This window comes from Mustela lutreola, chromosome 15 (assembly GCF_030435805.1).
Source record: "Mustela lutreola isolate mMusLut2 chromosome 15, mMusLut2.pri, whole genome shotgun sequence".
In the NCBI taxonomy this organism is placed as follows: Eukaryota; Metazoa; Chordata; class Mammalia; order Carnivora; family Mustelidae; genus Mustela; species Mustela lutreola.
The window spans coordinates 3982995-4005806 of NC_081304.1; the positions used below are offsets into that span (position 1 = coordinate 3982995).

At 59.8% G+C, this 22812-nt stretch overlaps 3 long non-coding RNA genes across 5 annotated transcripts; all 3 read right to left on the minus strand.

Annotated features, from left to right (window-relative positions):
- Nucleotides 1–6521: 6521 nt before the first annotated feature.
- Nucleotides 6522–9639, minus strand: LOC131816642 (uncharacterized). Of its 3 annotated transcripts, none has more exons than XR_009348129.1 (4): nucleotides 9022–9639; nucleotides 8790–8862; nucleotides 8068–8333; nucleotides 6522–7453 (listed from the first exon to the last, which is right to left on the minus strand). It is a non-coding gene; the product is annotated as an uncharacterized LOC131816642 (long non-coding RNA). The 3 variants fall into 3 exon arrangements; XR_009348128.1 differs by having other exon boundaries at nucleotides 6522–7566; nucleotides 8068–8313; nucleotides 9022–9638; XR_009348127.1 differs by having other exon boundaries at nucleotides 8068–8313; nucleotides 9022–9636.
- Nucleotides 9640–9670: 31 nt separating this feature from the next.
- On the minus strand, nucleotides 9671–12151 carry LOC131816643 (uncharacterized). Its single transcript, XR_009348130.1, has 3 exons — nucleotides 11010–12151; nucleotides 10234–10439; nucleotides 9671–9765 (listed from the first exon to the last, which is right to left on the minus strand). It is a non-coding gene; the product is annotated as an uncharacterized LOC131816643 (long non-coding RNA).
- Nucleotides 12152–15496: 3345 nt separating this feature from the next.
- LOC131816622 (uncharacterized) lies at nucleotides 15497–19476 on the minus strand. Its single transcript, XR_009348121.1, has 3 exons — nucleotides 18879–19476; nucleotides 16627–17334; nucleotides 15497–15993 (listed from the first exon to the last, which is right to left on the minus strand). It is a non-coding gene; the product is annotated as an uncharacterized LOC131816622 (long non-coding RNA).
- Between the last annotated feature and the right edge of the window lie 3336 nt (nucleotides 19477–22812).

Sequence of the window (22812 nt, forward strand, 5' to 3'; positions counted from 1 at the left end):
CGGCGTTCCCCATCACTCTTGTCCATAACTCCCTCTGCCTCCCCTGCGAGGACTCCATGTTTGGAAACACGTTGCCAACAAAACCGAATGCATTACGTAAGTGTGAACGTGTTTGCCCGTTTTTATTAATCAAAGACATATGCACCTGCCAATCACAGCTCCTGCTGGGCGCGCGGCCCCCGGGGAAGAGGCTCGAGGACTTTGACCGAGTGGGAGGACTTTTCCTGGATTTACTCACCCCCTAGGATTCTGTGTACCTACTAAGTGCACCGTTCAAGGTGTTTGAGATATGTTGGTGAACAAAACAGATTTCCAGAGTGTTAGGTTCCAGCAGTGGGGAGACAGAATGAACAAAAACACAACAAACACACACCTTATGGGTGGTGTGTGGGAAACATCAGTGCCACGGAGACAATATCACCCAAGGTAAGGGGTGTTAGAAGAGGGAGGGGATAAGTTCTAGTATAAAATAGGGATTTAGGACAGACCCACAAAGACTATGATTTCCAGTGGGCACTTTCTAATCCCGGAAATAATTTGGACTTCTATGTTTCAGGGAACCCGCTTTGGTAACCCCTAGACTAGACCACCTGCTCAGCCTACAAGCGGACGTGACATCAAGGGAGGCCTGTCTTTGAAAGCAGCCTGTGAGCCCTGCCTGCAGCAGGTGCTGGGGTGGGATGGGTGCCTACTTCACTCAGGACTCTCTTGGGTGGGGAGATACCCCAGTCCCTGTGCACCCCAAACTATAGGCTGAGCCATGCCGAGCACTCCCCCAGGATGGCCCAGAGCAGGGAAGCAACACAGGAAGGCTAAAAGCAGGATAGACATAGATTTCACTCCTCGTGAAATCCTGAACCATTGCCAGAGGCTTCCCAGGTCCCTTACTGAGAAGGACTGGGAGGCTCGGCCAGCCAGAGTGCGGTGATTGATTGGTGATGTCTGCCACGGTCGCTGGAGGGAGCCTGGTCTAAGTTCTTGTCTGGGAGGGGGGGGGGAAGGTCTGAGCCAGAGCCTGATGCAGGGCTCGATCCCAGGACCCTGAGATCATGACCTGAGCCGAAGGCAGACCCTTCTCCGACTGAGCCGCCGGGTACCCTCACTCCTGTGAGTTTCAATTCCCGTATCCACAAAGTGCAGACTCTAATGGTCCCCACTCCAGAGAGTCCCGAGGAGGAGAAGGGAACATGTGTGTGAGGCTCCACACCTCCCGGCACGAGAGAGCCCATCCAATAAACTGTCTGTGATAATCATTCTGATGCCGTCGATAGCAATGACAATAAATGACCACAGCCCTCGAGAGAGACAGTGTGGGGGTCATTCATCAGGGGCATCCTGGCCAGGTCCACGTAAGTGAGGTCCCCGAGGTCCACGGGCCCAGTTAGAGATCGAGTCTGTAGTCCCAGGATGGACACCAGAATGGACACAGTTGGTGGTTGGCGAGCGTGTTGCTTCTGGACCTGCGGGAAGGGTGCCATGGAAGAGCCCACCCAGTAGAGGCCCCTCCCTGTCCGGCCCCAGACAGCAGGGGCAAGCCAGCCCCTCCTCCCACGAAGGGTTAACTGCTAGGAGCAAGTGAGTTTCCCAAACACTTTGCTGCTAATTAGAAATTAGTCCCGGATCCTTCTGGAATTCTCTCTTCCATTTTTCAATACCAGGACAACGTTTTTTTCCCCAGAAATACAGGTATCTGCTTTGAACAGCGGGTGGCTCTCCAGCCCGGGTGGGAGCTCATTTTGCTTTAGTTCTTCCCGAAGCCGCTCCCCAGAGAGGCAAACCCTTCTTGGCCTGTCGTTCAAGCGCATTCTCGAGGGAAGGGGTCTAGGGACCCGAAACAGGGTGGTTTTCGTCGGGCCCTTCCTTGTTACCGCCCTGTGTGCTTCCGTCTGTTGCCGCTGGAGCTGTGTGGTTTCCGGGGGTGTTAACCGCTGCTCCGAGGAGCGACCATAGCCTCCCAGACGTGACCGCTCTCCAAGTGGGCAGCCACTCTGGGACTCAGTGTCCGAGTGACGCCGGGACCCAGAGATGGGGGAGAGCTCGCGCCGGCCAGCAAGTAGCCGGAGAGGGGGCTTGTTAACGCAGTGTCGGCAGAGCGTGGGTTAGTAGGCACCAAGCTCTGTGTTCGAATCCCAGCCCGGGCTCTTGCTGGCCTTACTGCTTGGGAAGGTCCCCACCTGACGCTCCGTGGTCCCATCGGTGAGGTGGGGCGGTAATCGCGTCCGGCTCAGGACCACAGTGAGGGGCAGCAGGGGGAGGTGGAAAGGCAGAGCGAGCCCGGCAGCGCCGCCCCCACCCCCCCGCTCTGTTCCCAACCTGCCCCCTCCGTTCCTTGCCTCGATGCCCTCCCCAGACTCTCCGTCCCAGAGCTGGAATGGATGGCCTGGACCCAGGCTCACTCACCGCTTGGGGAGGGAGAAGGGGAGAGACTCCTTCAGAGCATACAGTGATGCGGCCGCACCGTCCACGGGGGACCCCAGCCTGGGCTGCGTCTTCATCCTGCCCCCGTAAAGGACCCTGCTGGGTGGACGGTCCCTTTCGCTCAAACTCCGTGCTTAGGAAAACGGCAAATTGGGTCAATTATTTGTTGGTTGAGCAAGTTTATATCAGGCCCTGGGGTGACCGTGTCACTCCCGTGCCTGACATCCTTCCCCAGCTCCCCCGCTGTCCCCGATAAATTCCTCACTTTATGGGAAGTGCCCCGGGCCCCACTGTTGTTAGTCGGGGATGCACCTGAATCCCTCGCTCTCTTTGAGGTCCTGGGGGGTCGAGACCATGGCCGGGACTCAGCCACATGTCCTCGACTCAGCCACGTGTCCTCCTTCCCAGGACAGGACCTGGAACACAGCAGGGGCCCCAGAAAGCGCGGACGGCCATCAGAACGCGAGTCAGAAGATGGTGATGATGTCCGCAGCGCCAAAACTGACAGTTCATTTAACCCGGGGAGACTGATCGGAGGTAATTTCCGGTTTCGGACACACGTTGTTGTTACATACGTTCTGTTATGGGCTAAATTGTGTGCCACCCAGATCCGTATGTTGAAGCCCTAACCCCCAGCGCCTCAGGGTGTGACTGTTTGGAGAGGAGCCTCTGACAAGGTGACAGGGTTGCACTGAGGTCATCAGGGTGGGCCCTGCCCCAATCCGGCGGGTGTCCTCGTTAGAAGAAGAGATTAGGACGCAGGCTCGCGCAGAGCAAGGACCCCGTGAGGACCTGGGGAGAGGGTGCCAGCCTCTCTGGTCTCTGGTCTCTCAGGGACCCGCAGTCTCTGTGGACTCTGGGGTTGTGGCCTCCAGGACGGAGGCAGCCGAGGTCTGTGTGGGAGCTACTGGGTGTGCGGCACTTTGCTCAGGCTTCCATGGGGTCCGCTCCGTACGCCCCCCGCGAGGCTTCACCCACATCCTTGGCACCTCACCTGCCAGACCCAGCTCCCCAGCAAGTACAGATGAAAACTAATGGCATTTATTTAGGGACCCTGGAAAAGATGGGGAGGCGGCATCTGGGGGAAGGTTGCATTAACAAGGCAGAGGCAGGAGTAGCCCGTGGGTTCATTAGAGACGCAGATTGTCAGCTCCGTCCTGAGAGTCAGAGGGACTGGGGACCGAGGAGGCAGGAGATGGAGACCCAGGCCCAGAGAGGACAGGGAAGGAAGGAGAGGGGAATGTCGCGCTCCAGAGAAGGAGCTGCGGGTCCTTTTGGGGGTGAGAGGTAAGAGGCTAGGAGAAGCTTGCCGGCCCCTTTCAGGAGCTGATGGAAAATTCTGGAGGCAAAGTCACTGCTCTGGCTCTGGAGACTTTCATCCCAGGTGGGTTTCTGCCTGAAGGCTGGCCGAATGGCTGGGGACACAGCTGAGTCCTCCCCCTCCCATCCCCGCCCTGCAACGTGGGGGGAGAGCCCCCGAGCCCTGGCCTGGGGAAGCCCCAGGGAGGTCAGGACTCTCACCAGCCTGGGCCTTCGAGGCTCCCCTCAGACCCAACTTTGTTCCTCCCTCTGCAGCCGCCAGAGATCGGCCAGGGGTGGGGTGGAGGAAGTGGGAAGCTCTTTTCTCTCTGCCAAGCGCTCACTTTTGCTCTCAGACTTCTCTGCTACCCTGTTCCACCAGGGCAGCTACGGCAGGGAAGTTAGGGAGAAGCTCCTGTGCCTTCTTTGGACAAAATCTCCCCATCAACCTCAGCTGGCCCCGCCTCGAGGAACCTGCATCCTAGGGGACTTGGGGGGACGCTGACATGGCTCCGTGGGGACAATGGTAATTCCTGCTCCATTCTTCCTGCCCACCCACCCCGCCCCCCCCGCCCTGGGCAGTGTCCATTGATCCCCCACTGTGCCCTGCCCCTCTGCCCCCGCTCTGGGGACCAGTAACCTGAATCCAGGTTGGGTCACGGGACTGATCCATCTCAGAGGGCAGGAACAAGGGCGTCGTCCAACACCGGGGACAAGGAACCCGTGCACCCCCATCCCGCCGACCCGCTGGCCCCTGGCGTCTCGCCACACACATGTGCACACACAAACACGTGCACGTATCCACACACATGCAGGTGCACACGCACAACCACACACACACACACGCACGTGCGTGTACACACACGCCCCATAAAAATAAGAAAGCAAAAAGCCAGTCAACCCTTTGTGATTCTGCCACACGGTGTTGCCAGCAGAGGTATCCGTGGTTTGGAGAACACGCAGGCCCTGGGCGTGGAATCCTTCCCTCCGCCGCTCCGCAGCAGAGCATCTGTTTGTTTGTTTTTTCATTCAACAAACACAGGCCACGAGCCATTGCATGCCTGCTCCTGGACCAGCCCAGGGGACACAGGAGACAGCCCCAGGCCTTGGGCTCAGGACATCCGAGCACACAGGCCTTGACATGACCCCTGCCTGGGGAAGGCCACACGCTAAGCTGGCCCTTGGTAACTCGGGGCTAAGGTCGTTTTCCCAAACTTGCTCACCATTGGAACCCCCGGGGGCTCTCACCCACACCTCAGACTCCCAGGCCCCGGCTCTGGGGTGGCTCAGCAGGGAGGGGTGCTGGTGGGGAGACCGGAGTCCTGGAAGGCAGCGGCCTACCCGCTGGGATGAGGAATGAGGTCTGGGGGCTTCCCTGCTCGGCTGCAGAGGTCCCAAGGGTGAAGGGGCCGAGAGCCGTCCTGGTCCCCCATCCCAGGCTGGACCAAGGGGCCTCCAGGAGACACAGCCCCCCTCTGTGCCTGCGACCTGCAGGGAAGGTCAATTCACAAGTCCCCAGACTGCCCCCTGCAGCCCTCAGGAAAGTCCATGGTGCCCCACCCCCCACTGGGTCCAGGCTCTGCGTCACCCAGGTCCTCTGTCCCCGGCTGATCTGTGGAAAGGCGGCTTTGATTCTGACAAAGCAAAAGCAAACAACAAACACCCACCCCCAGCCCCGCTCCGACAGACAGACGTGCCTCTCACAGATGGACCAATTGCTGTCTGCAGCCCCAGCACCTCCTGGACGGCAGGTGGACTGTCCCCGTCCACCCCTCGCCCTTGGGCTGGAGGACACTGCTCAAGGGTGGCACTCCCTGTCACCCACAGATCCCCAGGGACCCCATTCCGAGGCAGCAGAAGTCACAGGGACATCCTACGTCTCTCGTGGGCCTTGTGTCAGCGGTCGTGCATGAAGTCCACAAAAGGTGGGCGTCGTAGTGCTGGGCAGATGCCGGCGGGGGGCCTTCTCCCCACGCACTGGCCCCTCACACAGATACAGCTCCCTTTCTTTAGGGGGCAGTCAGGACGCGCTCCCCGTCCCGAGGCTTCTCGGAGACCTCCTCGCTGAAGACAAACGCATCCGTGCATGAGGAACTCTGGTTTTACTCCACTTACCGGTGAGGCCGCAAGGCTCAGAGCAGTTAAGTGACTGGCCCAGAGTCACACAGCTTGTCGACAGTGGGACGGGGGCGCTAATCAGGTGCTCGCAGCCTCCGTGGCCTTCACCACGCCTCCTATTCTCTGTCTAGCGTCTGCCCCACAACTTCCACAACGGCCTGTGGAGATTTTTACTTTGAATTTGGGTTTCCCAGGGCCGTGAAGCCATTCCTGGGAGAGTGCATTAGCCTGGATCCCCACGGACAAGCGGCATTTAGGAACCAGGAGCTCAGGTCCAAAAAGGACCTTGCAACCAAGGACAGAGCGCGTGTGGCTTGGACAGGTGTGTGGGGGATGGGGGATGGGAATATCGGACGCTTTCTCCCCCCAAAACTCACCGATTCATGGTTTTGACTGCTGCCAGGGTATCTTATTTTGCCTTTAAATTTACTTCTATTGCCTTTGGCTATAGGGAAATCAACTCTCAAGAAAGTTGCCAGGCGCCCAGGGAGCTCACCTGGTTAAGGGTCTGCCTTCGGCTCAGGTCATGATCTCAGGGTCCTGGGATCGAGCCCCGCATCGGGCTCTCTGCTCAGTGGGGCGCCTGCTTCCCCCTCTCCTCTCTCTCTCTCTGCCTGCCTCTCTGCCTGCTTGTGATCTCTCTCTCTCTCTGTCAAATAAATAAATAAAATCTTTTAAAAAATAAATAAATAAATAAAACCAATTTTATCTTTGCTTCTGTGCAGGGTAGCCACTGAGAGCGGCAAAGAAGATGCCCGAACAGGGGAGGCTGGGAGTCAGCTGTCCGTCTGTCCATCTCAAGCAGCTGGGGTCAGGACAGGTGAGGAAAGGCTGGTAGGACAGACAGGAAGGAGAAGGCCCATCCTTCCCTGCAGCTGCCCGAGCCGCTGGCCCAGGGTCGCGGGCCCCAGGGCTGGGCTGCAGAGCTTGGCTCCTGGACCCGAAGTCAGAGAGCAGCGCCCCACGCCGTGGGTCTCCACAGGGCCGTCTGGCTTGCAGGGCAAGCTGGAGTGAACATCTGGCGATCGCTGGAGCCCACAGATGTGAGCAGGAGATCGCAAGCAGCTGCCTCTGGACTCAGGCCGGGCACCCTCTTCCTGGAGGAGGGCTTTCAAGGTGGTGCAGACTGGCTGGGCCTCAGCTTCCTCATCCAGGAAATGGGACAGCAGCACTTCCCTCCTTGTTGAGTTCAAGTACATTCATCTCAGCAAATGGTGGCAAATATTACAATCATCACGCCATTCCCCGGGTCCTAAGCTGATCGCATCCGGTGCCTCGTGCTGCCATACGCGTTACCACAACCTGGGGAGCTTAAAGCTACAGCAGTTTATTCCTGCACAGTTCTGGAGGCCAGAGTCTGCACTCAGGGTGTCAGCAAAGCCGTGCTCCCTCTGAAGGCTCGAGGGGAGGGTCTTTCTTGCCTCGTCCAGCTCCTGCTGCCTCGGGATGTTACTGCCTCAGGGCTGCCTCCGGACGCGGCCTCTGTGGTCCCGCGATGTCCTTCCCTGTGTCTCCGAGACTCTATCCCCCTCTGCCTTTCCCGGGTCGGTCGGAACAGGCAGCGCTGGATTAAGGATGCATCAGGAAGTGGGGGTGAGGATGACTCTGAGCCTCCGGTCTGGGCATGGAAGGACAGAGGCAGACGCAGGTTAAAATAGGAAGAGGCTAAGTTTGCCTTGACTTTGAGGCCCCATCCGTGTGGACACGTTGAATGCGCACGTGGATATGAGTCTAGAATTTGGGGGAGAAATAAAAATCTCACTAAGTAGAAAACGGTTTGGGCGAAAACGTGACCCTGTCCCAGACCTGCAGGGTAAAACAGGCAGACTGCCAGTTAGCCAGACAGCCGTGCCCCGAACCTTCTAAAGGCCAATCCCAAAGGCCTGTGGCCAAGGGCCCCCCTCGGAGAAGGACGTGGCCACCTGAGGCAGGGGACACGTGGGGTGACCTGCAGAGCTCCCATGGCACACCCGCCAGTTGGCCCGCTGTGCACACCCTCCTGGAGCTCCATCCCTTCCCCTGACCTTCCCGGTACTCCTCCCAACGTCTCCCGCTCACCCTGCCTGTCCTCCTGCTTCTTTGCTCCCAGGCTTGTTTCCAGGGCTGCTCCCAGCTTGTCCCATGCAGCAGACCCTTCTGTCCCACCTCCGGCCCGAGACTAGCCCAGTGCCTGCACACATACAGACCGTGTGGACACAAGCACGCATGCGCGCGTTTCTGGAGACCGCTTACCAGACGTGAGCAGAGAACGGGGACATTCGCAGGGACCCCAAGGGCCCCGGCTGACAGTGGAAGGGCTGACAGTCACCAGGAATGTGACAGCTGCGTGGGCTGAACCAGGAGCTGTCGGTCCTCTCGGCCATGGTCAGGGGCAGCTCCACTCCCGCAGAGAGGCCGCTAAGCACCTTCCCATCTTCTCGCCTTCTAGGGGTGCCCGTCCACCGCCCGCACCTTTACCAGCAGCCTGGGGCCCCGGGACTGCAGAAGGAATGATAACCCTTGGAACAGGGTTGTTTGTTTATGTCATGGACCACTGATTGTTGCCACTTCCGAAACCCCAAGAGCCTTCAGCTGCAGGGGAGAAGGCCTCCCAGGTATCCGGAAGGCTCCTGAGCCTGAGCCTGGGGGCAGGAAGGGCGAGAGGGGCAGTTTCTTGGGGCCGAGTGGGGATGCTGCGCCGTCATGCTGTGCCAGTGTGACTTGCTTTGTGTGGCGGGAGCAGCCTCTGAGCTCTGCAAGTTTCCCTGGGGAACCAAATCTGTAAGGTTGGGCATGGCTACCCTGGAGAGGCCATTCTGGGGTTCCTTCCCAAACACAGACATGGACACACATGCACACACACGCACACGCACACCGGGGAGGGTGCAGACCAGGGGGGACTGTGGCAGCCAGCACCTCCCCTTGGTGACAGCATGCCGCACTCCATTTGCAGCAGATATGGCCAGTCCAATTACCTGGTGGGCGGGCTGCCTGGGCGCTCTAGCTGGTCAGTCCCGGGGGAGCCGGGGCCCCATGGTCTGCAGCGAGCTGTGGAGAATGGAGAGGAGGAGGCTGTGTTCATGACAGAAGCCCACACTCCCCGAGCAGCACCAGCCGACTCGATCGCTCTTTAATTATCTGGAATTAGAGGGCCATCCTCGCCCGCTTTATGTTCTGGTGGAGGAAATCGGGGCATCCGTTAATTACCTGATCCACATGTAAAGTGTCACACATAATTTTTCCAGAGCCAAAGGGCTCCTGCTTCCAGATCTGCATCATCTCTTGGTAATGACGTGAAGTGAGGGGGGAGAGGACGCCGCGCCCGGGTCCGGCCGGCAGCAGCTGCGTGGCGGCCGAGCGGAGGGCTTCTCCCAGGATCCCCGAGCACCAGACCCCGTGGCTCCTCCGCGGCAGAGAAGGAGCGAGGGGTCCAGACGCAGAACTGAGTGTTTGCTAAGGGACCACTTTCCATCGATCAGAGTCTTAAGTAGAGAAGTGACTGAAAATGGAAAGCAGACCATGGAATACGCTGAAGCTGCAGGACAAGGCATGTAGGTTGGGTAAGAAGGATTTCCCAACGGGAGGGAGAATTCGGGCGCGCGTACTCTGCCCGGTGGGTGTTTTGTGACCGGACTGGGGAGAGGTTCCCTGTTGGGAGTCACAGCCATGCAGCGAGAGGACCCAATATTACGAGGTCACGGCCTCAGCCCTAGCTCTTGGCGCATGTTCTGGGGGCACTAGGGGTGGGGGAGGAGAGGAGGGGAGAGACCGAGGAAGTCGGAGAGACAGAGACAGAGAGACGGAGAAGGGGACAGAGAGAGGGAGACGCAGGGGTCTATTTGAGGTCACGCCTTCCGTTTTGTCAACTAGAAACATCTTAGCCTTTGACCAGGTCCCCAGGGGCCCAGCCATATTCCCTGGCGGCCTCTCGGACTACCGAGGGCTTCCCACCTGCAGGAATAAGCACCGGTGCGTCTTTCCTCTGGTGAGGACCCCTGCCCCAACCGCAGGCAGGGGTTTTCCTTCTGGGCAGACAGAGGGAGCCGAGGAGGAGGGTGATGAGGCAGTGACAGTAGTGGGTGCCAAGTCCCTGTAGCTTCCAGAGCTCCCCCACATCATCCTACTCCTGACAGTTACCCTTATCCTCAAGCCCCATTTTACAGAAGAGAAGGCTGAGGCCCAGGGCCACACCTTGAGTAGGTGGCCAAGCTGGCCCAGGTGCCCTGACTGCAGCCTGGGCTGGCCCACAAGGCCACGCGGCCACCCACCAGAAAGCACTGGGCGTCCCTAGTGCTCATGGTGGGGGGGTGTGGAGAGGGAAGGGGAGGGGAGGGTTGCTGTGTCCTGGTGTCGGGAGCTGCGCCCCCACGTGGACACTTGCCTCCAATGCCCCCCACTCCAGCTGCAGTCTTAGCCCACTTACTTCCTGGGCGGGGCACGTCTACAGTTGAGGAAGGTCAAGTGGAAACTGTTGTCTCTTCCCATCCAAGGCTTCCCAGCCTCTCCTGCCGCCCAGAGATGAGCCAGACGGCAAGGGCAGCGGCCCGCGGGGTTGTCCCGGGTCCGGACACCGTCTGGTGGAGCCGAGTACCCTGCCTCCTCCAGGATCGACCCTTAGCCCAGCCCTGTGCGGGGAGCATGAGTTTCCTGAGCAGCTGCTAAGACACGGACGCACGGCCCCCATTCCAGGGTTTTCGGTAGGTTCGGGGTGGGGCCCTGAGCCGCCCGGGTGTGCAGCCAGGCTTGGGGATCCCTGCCTCCGAGTTCCTGGACAAGGATGGTCCCTCTTCTGTGCGGTGCCTCCCCAGAGGGCCCCCTGGCCCACCACTGGGATGTGCCCTCGACACACCGTTCCCCTCCAGCCTGACTCAGAAACTTGTCTTCTCTCTGCTTCCCTGGTCTCGGGGGTCTGAGTTGGCCTGTGGCCCGAGCAGCTAGTGTGAAATGAGGAAAATCTTTCCAGTGGAAACGTGTTGTGGCCGGCCGGCCCGGGGCAGGCGACGGGGGTCCCTTGTGGCTCTAGGACGGAGCTGCTCCTGCTCTGCTCCCCCAACCCTGGCTCTAAAGCTTTACAGAGTCCCCAGACAGCTGGCACAGGCTTCTGGCACATTCGGGGGGGAAGCGCAGTCCTTCTGCCTTGGGTGTGTTGTGAGGACACCTGGTTGAGCCCATCCCTCGCATTAGTTGGAACTTACGCAACCCAGGAGAGAGGGCATTGTTAGAAGAGGCAGCCCAAAGGACCAGAAGCCGATGTGCCCAGAGAGAAGGCAGGTGTCCTGCTTGGACCCCGGGAAGCCGGACAGCTGGCACGGGTCTGGCCCAACCTGGTGCCCATCGCGGGCTCACATGGCTCTCGGCTCCAGTCTTGGCAGCCAGGCAGCCCAGCCAGCCACCTCCTCCTGCGCCCGCAGTCACCCCCGTGTGCCACCGCCCAGAAGAGCACACTTCCCGGGATCCGACGCCTGTGTGAGGGGCACCGCCCTCTTCTTGGGGGGCCTGATGAGAGGACCCCGCAGCTCTCTGCTCCCTTCCACACCCTGGTCCTCGGAGCCCCCCAGGCCACTGACGCACCCCTCCTGCGGGCCATGCTTCCTTGAGGGCGTGTGTCCAGGTTTCCTGGCAGCGCTGGACACCCGGTCTGGGGTTTGCTGGCAGCGCCCCCCACCCCGGGATTCCCACTGCATCCAGGACAGGCCACTTTCTGCCAGCCCCTTGCCCGGAGGGCCCCGCCTTCCCTGATACACCTGCTGGGGCTGAGGCCGGACCTGCCTCCGAGGGAGGGGGCGGCTCCCGCCGATCCCCGTCCCTCCCGGGTGCGCTCCCCCTCCCCCCGCCCCCCCAGATCTACCGCCTCTCCCTCCCGCCCCAGCGTTTCCCCCTGCACGGCATCTGCCTTACATCTCCTGGAATAAAACAATTCTCTTGTGCCACCTAATTCCCCCTCCCGACAGTTTCAGGCCATGATATTAAATAACGATAATCACAAGCCGCTCTTTGTTCCGTCTTCAACCACCGCCTGTTCAAGGTCACAGGCCCCTCCGCTCGGCTTAGATAAATCTTCCCCGTCGCTGAATTCTGACAAACCCCGCGGCCGCCGGCCCTTTGTTGTAAATTCTTTGTTTGAAACACGCGAGCCGTGTGCGGGCGCCTGGTGCCCGCCTCTCCACCTTTGCATATGAAATCCCGGCGCTCCCGGGAAGGGCAGGGCAGGGGAGGGAGGGCTGGGCCTCGGCCCGCCTCAGCCCTCCCCTCCCTCGCCCCTCCCCACCCCTGCTCAGCCAACCCTGGAGGGTCCGCGGTGGGTGGCGGCACCTCCTCCTTTGTTCTCCGCTGCCTGCGGGTCTCTGCTCCGGAATCATTTCTTCTTCGTAACCTGATTAAAGCAGAAGGTGTCATCACGGCCTCCCCCCCACCCCCACCCGAAGCAGAGCCCAGAGGGCAGATGGGGATGGTGGAAAGCTCCAGAAGGGAAGCCCGAGGGGAGCGTGGGGGCTGGGAGGGTGGGGGGGTCTTCTCCCCTCCACCCCTGGACCCAGCTGGGCCCATGCTTGCTCAGGACACACTCCGCGCCCCCATTACCCTCGGGGACAGTTTTCATCCCCCTCTCCTGCGGTGGTGGGTTGGATAGTGTCCCCCCAAAATTCACGTCCACCCCGAACCCGAGGAGTGTGACCTTCTGTAGAAGGGTCTTTGCAGGTGGGATGAAGGTGAAGAGGTCCTAAATCCCGTGAGAATGCCTTATAGGAGACAGAAGGTGGGGGCAGAGGCCAGAGGATGGTGCCTCTAGCCACAGAGCACCGGGGACTGCGGGGGGGGGGGGGGGGGGGACAACGACCCTCAGGGCCTCCAGAGGGAACGCCCAGTCTTCTGCCCTCCGAAAAGAACACATTTATGTTGTTCCACACGTCCCATTGGTGGCACTCTGCTTTGATGGCCCCAGGACACTAACTTAAACTCTTCCCTTCCCTTCAGGGAAGGGACCCTTCTGCAGACAAGGCCAGGAGGGGCACCGACCTGGGTGTGAGTGCTGGGACTTTGGGCATGAACAGCTCAGGTCCAGGAATGGGAGGCCTCCGCCGCCCCCGCCCCCAGATTCCCGGGCAGAGACAGGACAGAAGCTTGCCAAGAACTTCACACCCCTCTCCCCGTCACAGGAGAGTGGCCAGGGAGGCTGAGGGCCCGGTAAGGACAAGCATTTTACTGAGGGGTGGAAGGGAGAGTGTGGGGGGACGGACGAGCGTTAGAGCTGGGGTAGAGCTGTCGCTTTGAGCCCCCGGGGACGGCGTCACTTTAAATCCCCTGGGAGGCGGATGCCAGGATGGAACTTGATGGGCCCCGGTTGGGCTGGGAGAACTGCGTGCAGAGGGGAAACAGAAGGGCCAGGAGGAGACCCCAGGAAGGGGGAGGCAGAAGGAAGGCAGGCTGCGGGAAGAGAGCCCCCGATTACCGTGCAGTTAGAGGGGGCCTGGCTGGCCGCGGGGGGCCCAGAGCAGGGACTGGTCTTAGGAGGGCGGGCTGGGGTGCCCCCGCCTGCTCCGTGCCCAGACATCTGGGAGCCACTGGGGCAGCGTGGCCTCATGAGTGGGTGGGAGCCAGGGAGGGAGGGGAGGCTGTGGGGCCTCCTTGCGGGGGCGGCCGGGGACTGGCACCAGCATCCGCCCACCGCCCGAGGCCCGTGGCTCCAGGTTCCCCTGTTGCCGCTGTTGTTTCTAGGCCCTTCCTCCTCTGGCCTCCCTCAGCGTTTCAAGGTCTCCCCTCGCTCCCCACCATCTCCCGTGTCTGCAGAGGGAGGCCAGCAAACGGGCAGTGCTGTCGCCCAGGAAGGGGGTCCTGTGTCTGCAGAGGGAGGCCAGCAAACGGGCAGTGCTGTCGCCCAGGAAGGGGGCAGCTCCATCTTTCTGCTCCCCCCACCCCAGGCGAAATCAGTGGGGAGGCTTCCTCCAGCTCATTGTCCCTCCAGCCCTGGCGGAGGCCGTTCATTCACAGCAGGTGTCCTTGCTCCCGCCCTCCGGCGGAGCCCCTGCATCCCCTTTCCTTCCTGCGCCCTCAACGTCTTCCCAAGTCTCTTTCCCAAACCCGTATCCTGGGCCTTGTCCCTCTTGCTCCCCGTCTTCCGCAGAGAGCTGTGCACTCGGGTCCCCCCGAACCCCGCCACCCCGCCATCTCTTGTCCTAAGCAAGTCCGCTTCCGGCCTTGCTCACCCTAAATGCACGTAGGTCCCAGTGCACCCACAGCACTCTGCACCCCAAATCCAGGGGCTTCCCTGACCTCCATCCCTGGGGCATCGCTGGCCTTCCCTCTCCTCCACTCTGACTTCCCTCCGAGGGCCCCTCTCCTGCTTCCCGGCCACCTTGCCTGGCAGCACTGAGCCCACTCCCACGGTTCTCATCGTGGACCGGGCGGTTCCAGAACGACCCACGCACACGGTCGGCCCCCTGCAGCCCCAGTCCCCCTTCTCAGCTCCCGCTGGACCCTCCCACCTGGATCGTTCAACCAACACCCGCCAAGGGCCGGACCCATGCTGGCTGCTGTGACAGGGGCTAGGACACCCAGCTGGAAACGGGCTGTGGGGCTCCTGCGTTTCAAGAACCTAGGAGCCCGGCAGAGATGTCTGCACACGGCCTTTGCCTGCAGCCCAGCAGACTCAAAGTCAGCCTTGCCCTCCCCAGCAAACCAACGACCCCCACCCCTGGCTCCCTGGCAGCCACTGGTACCCCCGATTCAAACCGGAAAGGCACCATTGATTCATCCCTCAGCCTCACCATGGCCGTGCACGGCCGCCCACCAGGCCCCACACGCAACTGCTGGGTCACCTGCCCAGCCGGCACAGGCTTCTTGTTGTCACTCTGGTCAAGTGCCTTCTTCCCTGAGATGGAGACCTCCACCCGCCCCAGCCACGCGTCTGCTTTCCCCGGCCCACGCTGCACACCTGGTGGACGTGATGGGGGACAAGAGGCCTCCATCGAGGTGCAGGTGCGCATATGAAACACGCAGCATCAGTGACACGTACGTGTGACGGCTGCTGGTGCAGTGAGTGGCAAACACAGAGCAGGAGCCCAGACGCAGGGATTCAGCCCTGAGCTGCCCAGCTGTGTCCCCTGGACAGGCCATGGCCCTCTGGGTCTCTGTTTCCTCCAAGACAATGAAGGGAGCATTCGGGGGCTTTGGTGGCCCCTCCCTGTCTGAATTCTTTACTTCTGTGCCTGACTCATCTGCACGTTCCTGTGTCCCTCTGGGGTGTCTTCTGCCTGCTCAGGCTGCGGATTCAGGAACAGGAAGAAAGAAGAGCAAAAGGGGTCAGAGGCCGCCCGCCCCTCCTCACCCCTAGAAAGCTGCTGTGGGTCCCAGGAAGGCCTCGTGAACCAGTGCACTCTTGGGGTCTCTGCCTCCCTCGCAGCGAGGGGAAGCCCCTCGCCCACCCCGTCCCTCCCACGGCTGCCCTTCAGTCCTGGGCTCGGGAGCTTCCTCGTGCCCGCCGCCCCTCCTGCTCTCCCACATTTGAGGATGACTTCTGTGCCACCTCCGAGCGCTGCGACGAGAGACGCTTTGCCCTGTTTTCAGGGAAACTCCCCCACAGCAGCCACGGGTTCCAGCACTTGGTCCTGCTTCTGAGATTCGTGTACAGTGCGGGGGAAGGGGGTGGCCCCAAGGGTACCCCCACCCCCGTCAGGACGTGGCAGCGAGCAGAGAAGCAGCTGCAGACCCCCTCCACTTGGCCCACGCCTAGTAGTGCCCTGAGTCAAGAGGCCCGGAAATGGGCTAAACCCGTGAACTCCGTTCTCTCCCGCGGCGGGTGGGAGAATGGATTTCTTAGACATGGAAATTGAAAATTCAGCTTTAAACCTGCGCCGAGCAAGGTTTAACACTGACGATTAACCCCGGGCAAACAGCTCATCGCGCCACTGGGGTGATTTTCACACGGCCCGGCAACCAGGAGGCGGCCGGCATGTTGCCCTGCATGTTAGTGCAAAGGAAGGGGCCCCCGCCTGGGGAGGGGGCGGCGGTCACGTCAGGCTTTCCATCCGGGTGCCCCGACACAGCGGGAGCAGGCGTGAGACTGTCCCGTGCCTTGGGGTCTTCCTGGCTGTCAGACGCCCCCCTCCACCCCGCCAGCCCCGGGCTGTGGCTGAAGGAGCTCAGGTGACAGGTCTCAGGTGACAGGTGCAGCCGTCTTGGGTCCTGGAAGCAAAGCACAGGTGGTAAATACAGCCGCTCGAGTCTGCGGTGTTTCGAGGCTGCTCTGCCCCAAGGGAGCTGTGAGAGCTTGGACCTGCACCCCCTGCCCGTTTCCTTGTCTGTGGGCAGGGAGGCGCTGGCCCAGGAGGGCCCTGGGTCGGGGGGGGGGGGGGCGTGTGTGTGTCTCTCTTGGTTCCCAGCTCAAGGTATACCCACGGCGCCTCACAGTGTCCCTACTGCATGGACGGCACCCCCAGTGCCTGACCCTCCAGCGGTGCCCACAGACGGGCATGTATAAACCCCACACTTCTCTCAGAATAGATCTGTTCACCCACAGCAGTGGGGCCCTGGTTCTTTAAAATACCACATCAGCGGGCGCCTGGATGGCACAGTGGGTTTTGGCTCACGTCCTGATCTCAGGGTCCTGGTCCTGATCCAGCTCAGCGGGGAGTCTGCTGGAGATCCGCTCTCTCCCTCTCCCCCTGCCCCTCCCCCACCCCGTTCTCTCTAAAATAAACACACAAATCTTTAAAAAAAAAACACACACACACATCAGCAAGACTTTTCAAGAAAAGCCCTCTGGCTTCCTCCCATGGGCCAGGCAGGGTCTGAGCCACAGTCATTCTGGACTCACACCTGTCCGGACGGCAAACCCCGAGGACCACAGCGACGACCCTCCCTCCTGAGAACTCCGGGTGCGTTTGTGTCCATTTCACGCAGTTTCGGGGAGCCGCTCTCTGCCCCTGCACGTGGCCACTGTCCTCCAAGTCCAGCGCAGTGATTTCTGCATGGGTGGAATGGCGGGTGACGAGGGCAAGCGGGCGGGCACCTGCCCTTTCCTGTCTCCGTTTGCAGGGTGCCGGGGGCCCCGGGAGGGAGCAGAGGGAAGGTCGGAGGACCGCTCTGTCCTGGGCTGGGAGCTGCGGGAGGCAGGAGGAGCCCACCAGCAGGGTGGGTGCGGGCAGGGCTGCATGGCCTCTGCAGGCGGCTGGGAACCCCTCCCCTCCCCCCTCCACCATCCCCCCTCCTTCCCCCTCCCTCCTGCTCACATGCGCTCTCCCGTACAACCTGTGAGCTGGAGGGAGGCAACAGCCCTAACACCAAACCCTTGGCTGCCCTTGAGAAGCTGCCCGTCCAGCAGAGACATCAGACAAGAAAACAGTCTGTCCCATTTCCAAACCGATGACCGCTACTCACAGCGGCGGGAGGGTAGGAAGGGGGCGAGGGTGACGGGAGGGGCCGGGTGTGGTGCGTCCATGCCATGGAATGTCCCTCCGCCAAACACTGACCCCTGCTACGATGTGGATGGACCCCGAGGACCTGATGCTCCGTGAGAGAAGCCAGCTGCGAAAAGGCAAATATTACACGATTCTTTCTTTCTTTCTTTTTTAAGATTTTATCTATATTTTTGATCGAGAGAGACACAGCGAGAGAGCGACACAAGCAGAGGGACTGGGAGAGGGAGAAGCAGGCTTCCCGCTGAGCGGGGAGCCCGATGCGGGGCTCGACGCCAGGATAAGACACCGACCCGAGCCAGAGGCAGATGTTTAGCCACCTGAGCCCCAGTTACATTTTAGTTGAAAGGAGTGAGTCCAGATTGTCAGAGGTCCGTGAGGGACCAGGGAGGAGACGTCTTACCCACCGCCTCTGAGCCACCAGATTTGGGGGCTGTGGGTAGAGGATCCCCGTCCTGCCTTGAAACTGAGAGCAGGGGCAGGAACCTGCAGGCGGGGCTGACTCACTAACCACGGGGACAGACATCCCCCGCCCCCGGCTCTGCTGGGCTGGCCCTGCAGGAGTTCGAGAAGCCTCCTGTCAGGTGGCTGCTCCCCCAATGACCAGCTCTGCCCCACCTGGGTTTCGGTCCCCGTGACTGCTTCCCAGGTTCCCCCCAGAACCACGGCTGGACGGGGGCAGCCCCCGAGTGGCCCTGCAGGCAGAGCTCTCAGACAGGAATAGAAAACCAGTATCTCCCACAGGGGAAGGGTCAGGCTGCATGAAACGACCCTTTCGGGCCCACAGACCTTTTCATGGACCTGGATGGCTTTGCAACATCTGCTTCTTGCTCTCAGTCACAGTGGAAGAAGCGTGAGCAACCACGTTTTCAGTTGACCCCTCGCTCTTGCGGTCTCCTTCCTACCCCTGTCCCCTTCCCCACGTCTTCCTGCTACGTCGCAAAGGCCGGGACAGCAGAGGGGGCGCCGTAAAAGGGTAATTTGGGTGAGCTAGTTTCCTTCTGTCCTATGATGCACTGAACGGTGCTTGGATCGGGTTGTGGGGGCGCGAGGAGGACCCGGAGTGAAGTCGGGCTGGGACAGGCTCCAGGGGATCAGAGAGGGCCACACGTTCTGTCCAGGACGCCTTCCCAGTTGCCCCGCGGGGAGTGCCCCCCTTCATGCTGCACGGCCCTGAGAGGTCGTGGTCGCCTGGGCACCTCTCCCATTTTGGAAGGGGCTGGTCTCGCCGGTGCCATCCCCTGTGCCCCTAACAGTGATCAAGAAATGCCTCCAGGTGGGCTGCCAGGTGCCAGGAGGCCAGCCCTCTGGGTCCCGGGACCACGGGGAGTGGAGACCGGAGAGCCGAGGGACATCGCAGGCATGTGCAGGGCTGATGGGAGACGGGCTGTGGGTTGTTTTCCTTCAGCTCCAGAAAAGACCCATAGATCTCCGAGGAAAGGAGGGTGTGGGGGAGGGGCCGTTCTGGGGGAAGTTCTTGGGAGGCTCTTTGCAGACGATGTACAGAGAGACGCCCAGACGTGCCAACAGTGACAGACACAGCCCTACGGCCAGCAGAGCCCCTCCCAGACCCCCAACACAAATGCACACGAGGGCGCGCGCGCGCACACACACACACACACACACACACACACATTCAGCTGGTTCTCCCACCTGAGCTCCCTGAGGGCGCGGCCTCTAACAGCTTTGTTACAAATGGACTGATGCTGTAATGGTCAATTTACTGACCATGTGCGCTCTGTGCACGCCACGGGGCTGAGCATTTTGCACGCAGTGTCCTGCTCAATCCCCTCCAACCCACGGTCATCTCTATTTCGCTGATGATGGAAACGAAGCTGAGAGAGGTCAGGACCCCTGCCCGAGGCCATCCGGCTAGCGCTCGGCAGAGCAAAGACTCCGTCTCAGTTGCTGCAGCCCCAGAGCCTTGGTCCAGAGCCAACCGTTGTTTTCGTGATATGACCTTGACTCCCAGGTCCAGGAGGACGGCTGGACACAGGCATGCATGGCGAGAGGGTGAGCCTTTATCTCCTTCCCCGCCATGCTCACCTGGGCTCACCTGGTCACCTGGGCTCACCTCTCCCCGCACCCCACGAATCTGTGCTGGCAGACGGGCTCTGACTTCAAGCAGAGACAAAACTCCACGAAAGGCAGCTTGTTGGTCCAAAATAATTGGCTCCTCTCATGAGGTGTTAAAACTGAGGAGTAACCAGAGCTCTGGTTTCCTTAAGATGTCTGGTACGTGGCCCGCTACTCTTCCCACCACCACACATTTGCATAAAATGCTTATGTTACTGAAAGGCCTGGACAAACCTCCCCCCACCTGAAACTTGTTTACGCCCGAAAGTGCTATCAACCAGCTACTTCTGCTTCTGTAAAAGTGCTTGCTCAACGCGCGGGCTAACTAGCTACTTCCGCTTCTGTTCCAATGCTTGCTTAATGCACGCGCGGGCTCCCAACACCAATCAACCAACACCAGGTATGATTTTTAAAATATTAACCAATCAGCATAACTTGTTTGTACCCCACCCCAAAACTTGTTTGTACCTGCTTATAAAACCCTGCACTTACTCTGCTCAGGACCTCTTTGCGTCACCGGGAACGAGTGAGCGGAGGTCTGGGTTCGAACTCCTAATAAACGACCCTTGCCGCCTGGCTTTGACTCACGTCTCTGGTGGTCTTTTAAGGTGGGCGTATAACGCATCCGGTATTTTATTACCGCAGCTTCGTCAGACCCGAAAATGCAGTATGACTCCAGTCACATTTCTCTGGGGTTGACAACGGGCTGAAACAGAATCCCCGTGTGTTGCTGCCGCTGTGTCTTTATTAACAAACATGCCAGGACGCTTTGCTGGACCCACACAGTTGAAATGGCACGAAACAGCCCCCCGTCGCACAGGGTGGCTCCCGGCTTCCCCCGGTCCATTTTACGACCTCCTGAGTGTCCAAGCGTTGCTTTGCGCGTGCACCGAAGCCCCCGGCTCACACGTGAGGACGCCTGCAAATCCACCTCTTGGCCCCACTTGGCATCGCTTCGCATTTCCAGCGAAGATGCTGTGGTCGGAGATGGTAGGTTCTCCTGATTGGAAATCTTTGCTTTTTGCCCCCAAAAGACAGCTCAGGCTTGGAAGGTGCTCTTGTGGGGGCTGTGGGTCCTAGCTGACTGGTGCTGCAGGCTGGAGGCCGGGGACGGTCCGTGGGGTCGCCTGGGTCCCTTCTCACCCATGAGGGGAAGGCAGAACCAGAGGTGGGGGACTCAAGGGGGAATGACGCTGCTCTCCTGTGATGAGACCACGCCCATCGCCCTGTGCGTGTCCCCTTAGCACCTGGTGGCATGAGAATCAAGGCCTGACGTGTGGGAGGAAGCACCGGCTCATTTATAATTAAAAAATACACAATGAAACTGTAAAATAAGGCTTTCCACCCATCCAAACAGCAGAGCAGCTGACACTTTCTTAACACCCAGCCTTGGCAAAATGTGGGGAGTGAGGCTTGTCGTCAGCCCTAGTTGGTGCTGTTGGGGTGGGGACGAAGCTTTCAGATCCTCATGACTCCGAGTGGGGTTCAAAGGCTGGCAGCAGCAGCAGCGGCAGCAGCAGCAGCAGCAGTCCCAGAGCTCGTCAAAATGCAGGTTCCCAGGTCTGCTGCTGGGAAGCTGGGAGCGGGGCCCACAGCCTGTGGTTCGGGCCCCTGGTGATGCTGGCGGAACCCGCAGTGGGACAGGTGTTGGTCTAGAGGGTGCTCTGGCCCCCACGTTCCACTCTTTTCTTTTTCTTTTTCTTTTTTTTTTTTTTTTTTTTTAGTATGACATTTTTTAATTGGCTGCTGCTGGGCCTGTGAAGACAACTGCTTTTTTATGCTGGGAATCCGCCTGGTCGCGCTGCCGAATCGTCCGCTGGTTCTCGTCATGTCGGCTGATTCCACTGGATTTTGTAGGGAGAGGATTCTACCGACGACAGATTAGGACCGATCTGTCTTGTCCTTCCTGATTCGTGTGCCTTGTTATTTCCGTTGTTCTTCTCTGTTCTATCTGCTGGGACCTTCCGAGCGGGAATGAATTCCGCTCTGCTCTCCGGACGGGCGTCTTCGGACGTGCACGTGAAGACGGTGGCACAGGACCGTTGCCCGCAGCGGCGGCAGCAAGAACAAGATGCTGGAGAAGCCGGACGCCCGACGGTGTGGGGCCGGTTCACACGCCCGGGCGCAGCCGAGTCCCGGAGCGCTACGCAGCCGTGAGAAGGTTGGGGTCGCTCCGAACGAGCGGGCTTAGGAGACGGCGGCAGACATGCAGCATTTGGAAAGGAAGGACGCTGCTTGGCCGGTGCAGCGCAGTCCAGAGATACACAGACACGGGTGATTCTGGGCACACACGGGGTTTGGAAGGAAAGGCAGGCCACCATTCTCCGTATCTGAGGAGGAGGCCTGGGGGCCTGGGGCGGGAGGGACAGGGACCCAAGCCCACACTTTTTTCACTATTTTAATTTTTATATTCTGAAAGTGTTACTTCTTCAGTAAAAAAGTTAGTGTGCATTTCTGAAGGAGTTTTTAACAAATAGATACACACAGGCTGGTCAGAAACGGATGCCTCTCCGTCCAGGTCAGGACTTCTCAGCCAAGGCTGCACACTAGAACCTCGTAGACCTCCTGTTCGGGGGGCAGAGCCCGGAGCATCACTCTGGCTGACGTCTCGTTGGCACCGAATCTCGTTTCCAGGAGCCGATGTCCACTCCGTGAGAGCGCAACGTTGGGGTTCGCTCAAATTCACCCTCACAATTGAACTTGAGCAGTTTTACCGAAAACGGAACTGCTGTTGCCCAGGACCGCCCGGGCACCTTCCCCTCCACCCTTGGAGATGTCGGGGGAGTTTGTCTCTGGTCACCGGCCATTAAGGTGTGGCCTTGGATGCTGTGGATCCAGGTGCGCTCTGGAGCCATGGGACTCGGCCAGGTTTCCTGACCTCTCTGGGCAGAGCCGTGCCAACTTTGGGGCATGTGAAGGGGATGGACGGAGAAAAGGTGACGTGAAAAGTCCACAGACTTGCAGGACCGTCAGGCTAACCTGTCCCCAGGTTCAGGGGTCTTCACGGTCCACCTGTTCAGGCAGGCATCCTTCCTCCCTGGGTCTTTCGTGGCCACCCTCTGCTCTCTGGTGTTTATTCCAGGCTTAACGTCCAGGAAGGGTTTTGGACTTCCTTTTGTAGGAGTCAGAGGTTACACGACTCGGCAAAGTCAACGGCAGAGCACAAGGGTCGGCATGCTACTTCCTGCCCCCTGAATCCCACCGTCTCCTCCTGGGTTTCAGACACTATCCGGACGAGACCAGATACAACCCGAAACAACCCAGGCACGTCCCACTTTAAGGAAGGAAAAAATAGGAAGGCTATGGACCAACGTGTTGAACCTTCAGATTATAAATTCTTTTTCTTTTCTTCCTTACCTTGATTGCCTGGAATCTGCACAATACTATCTGCTTCCTTTGCAAAGGTGAAAACACCGCATATGTATTTGTGGTACCAATTAAAAAAAAAAAAATTCTATATTGACACACAGGAACGGGAAAAACAAACACAGCCGTAAAATGACGAGTGTCC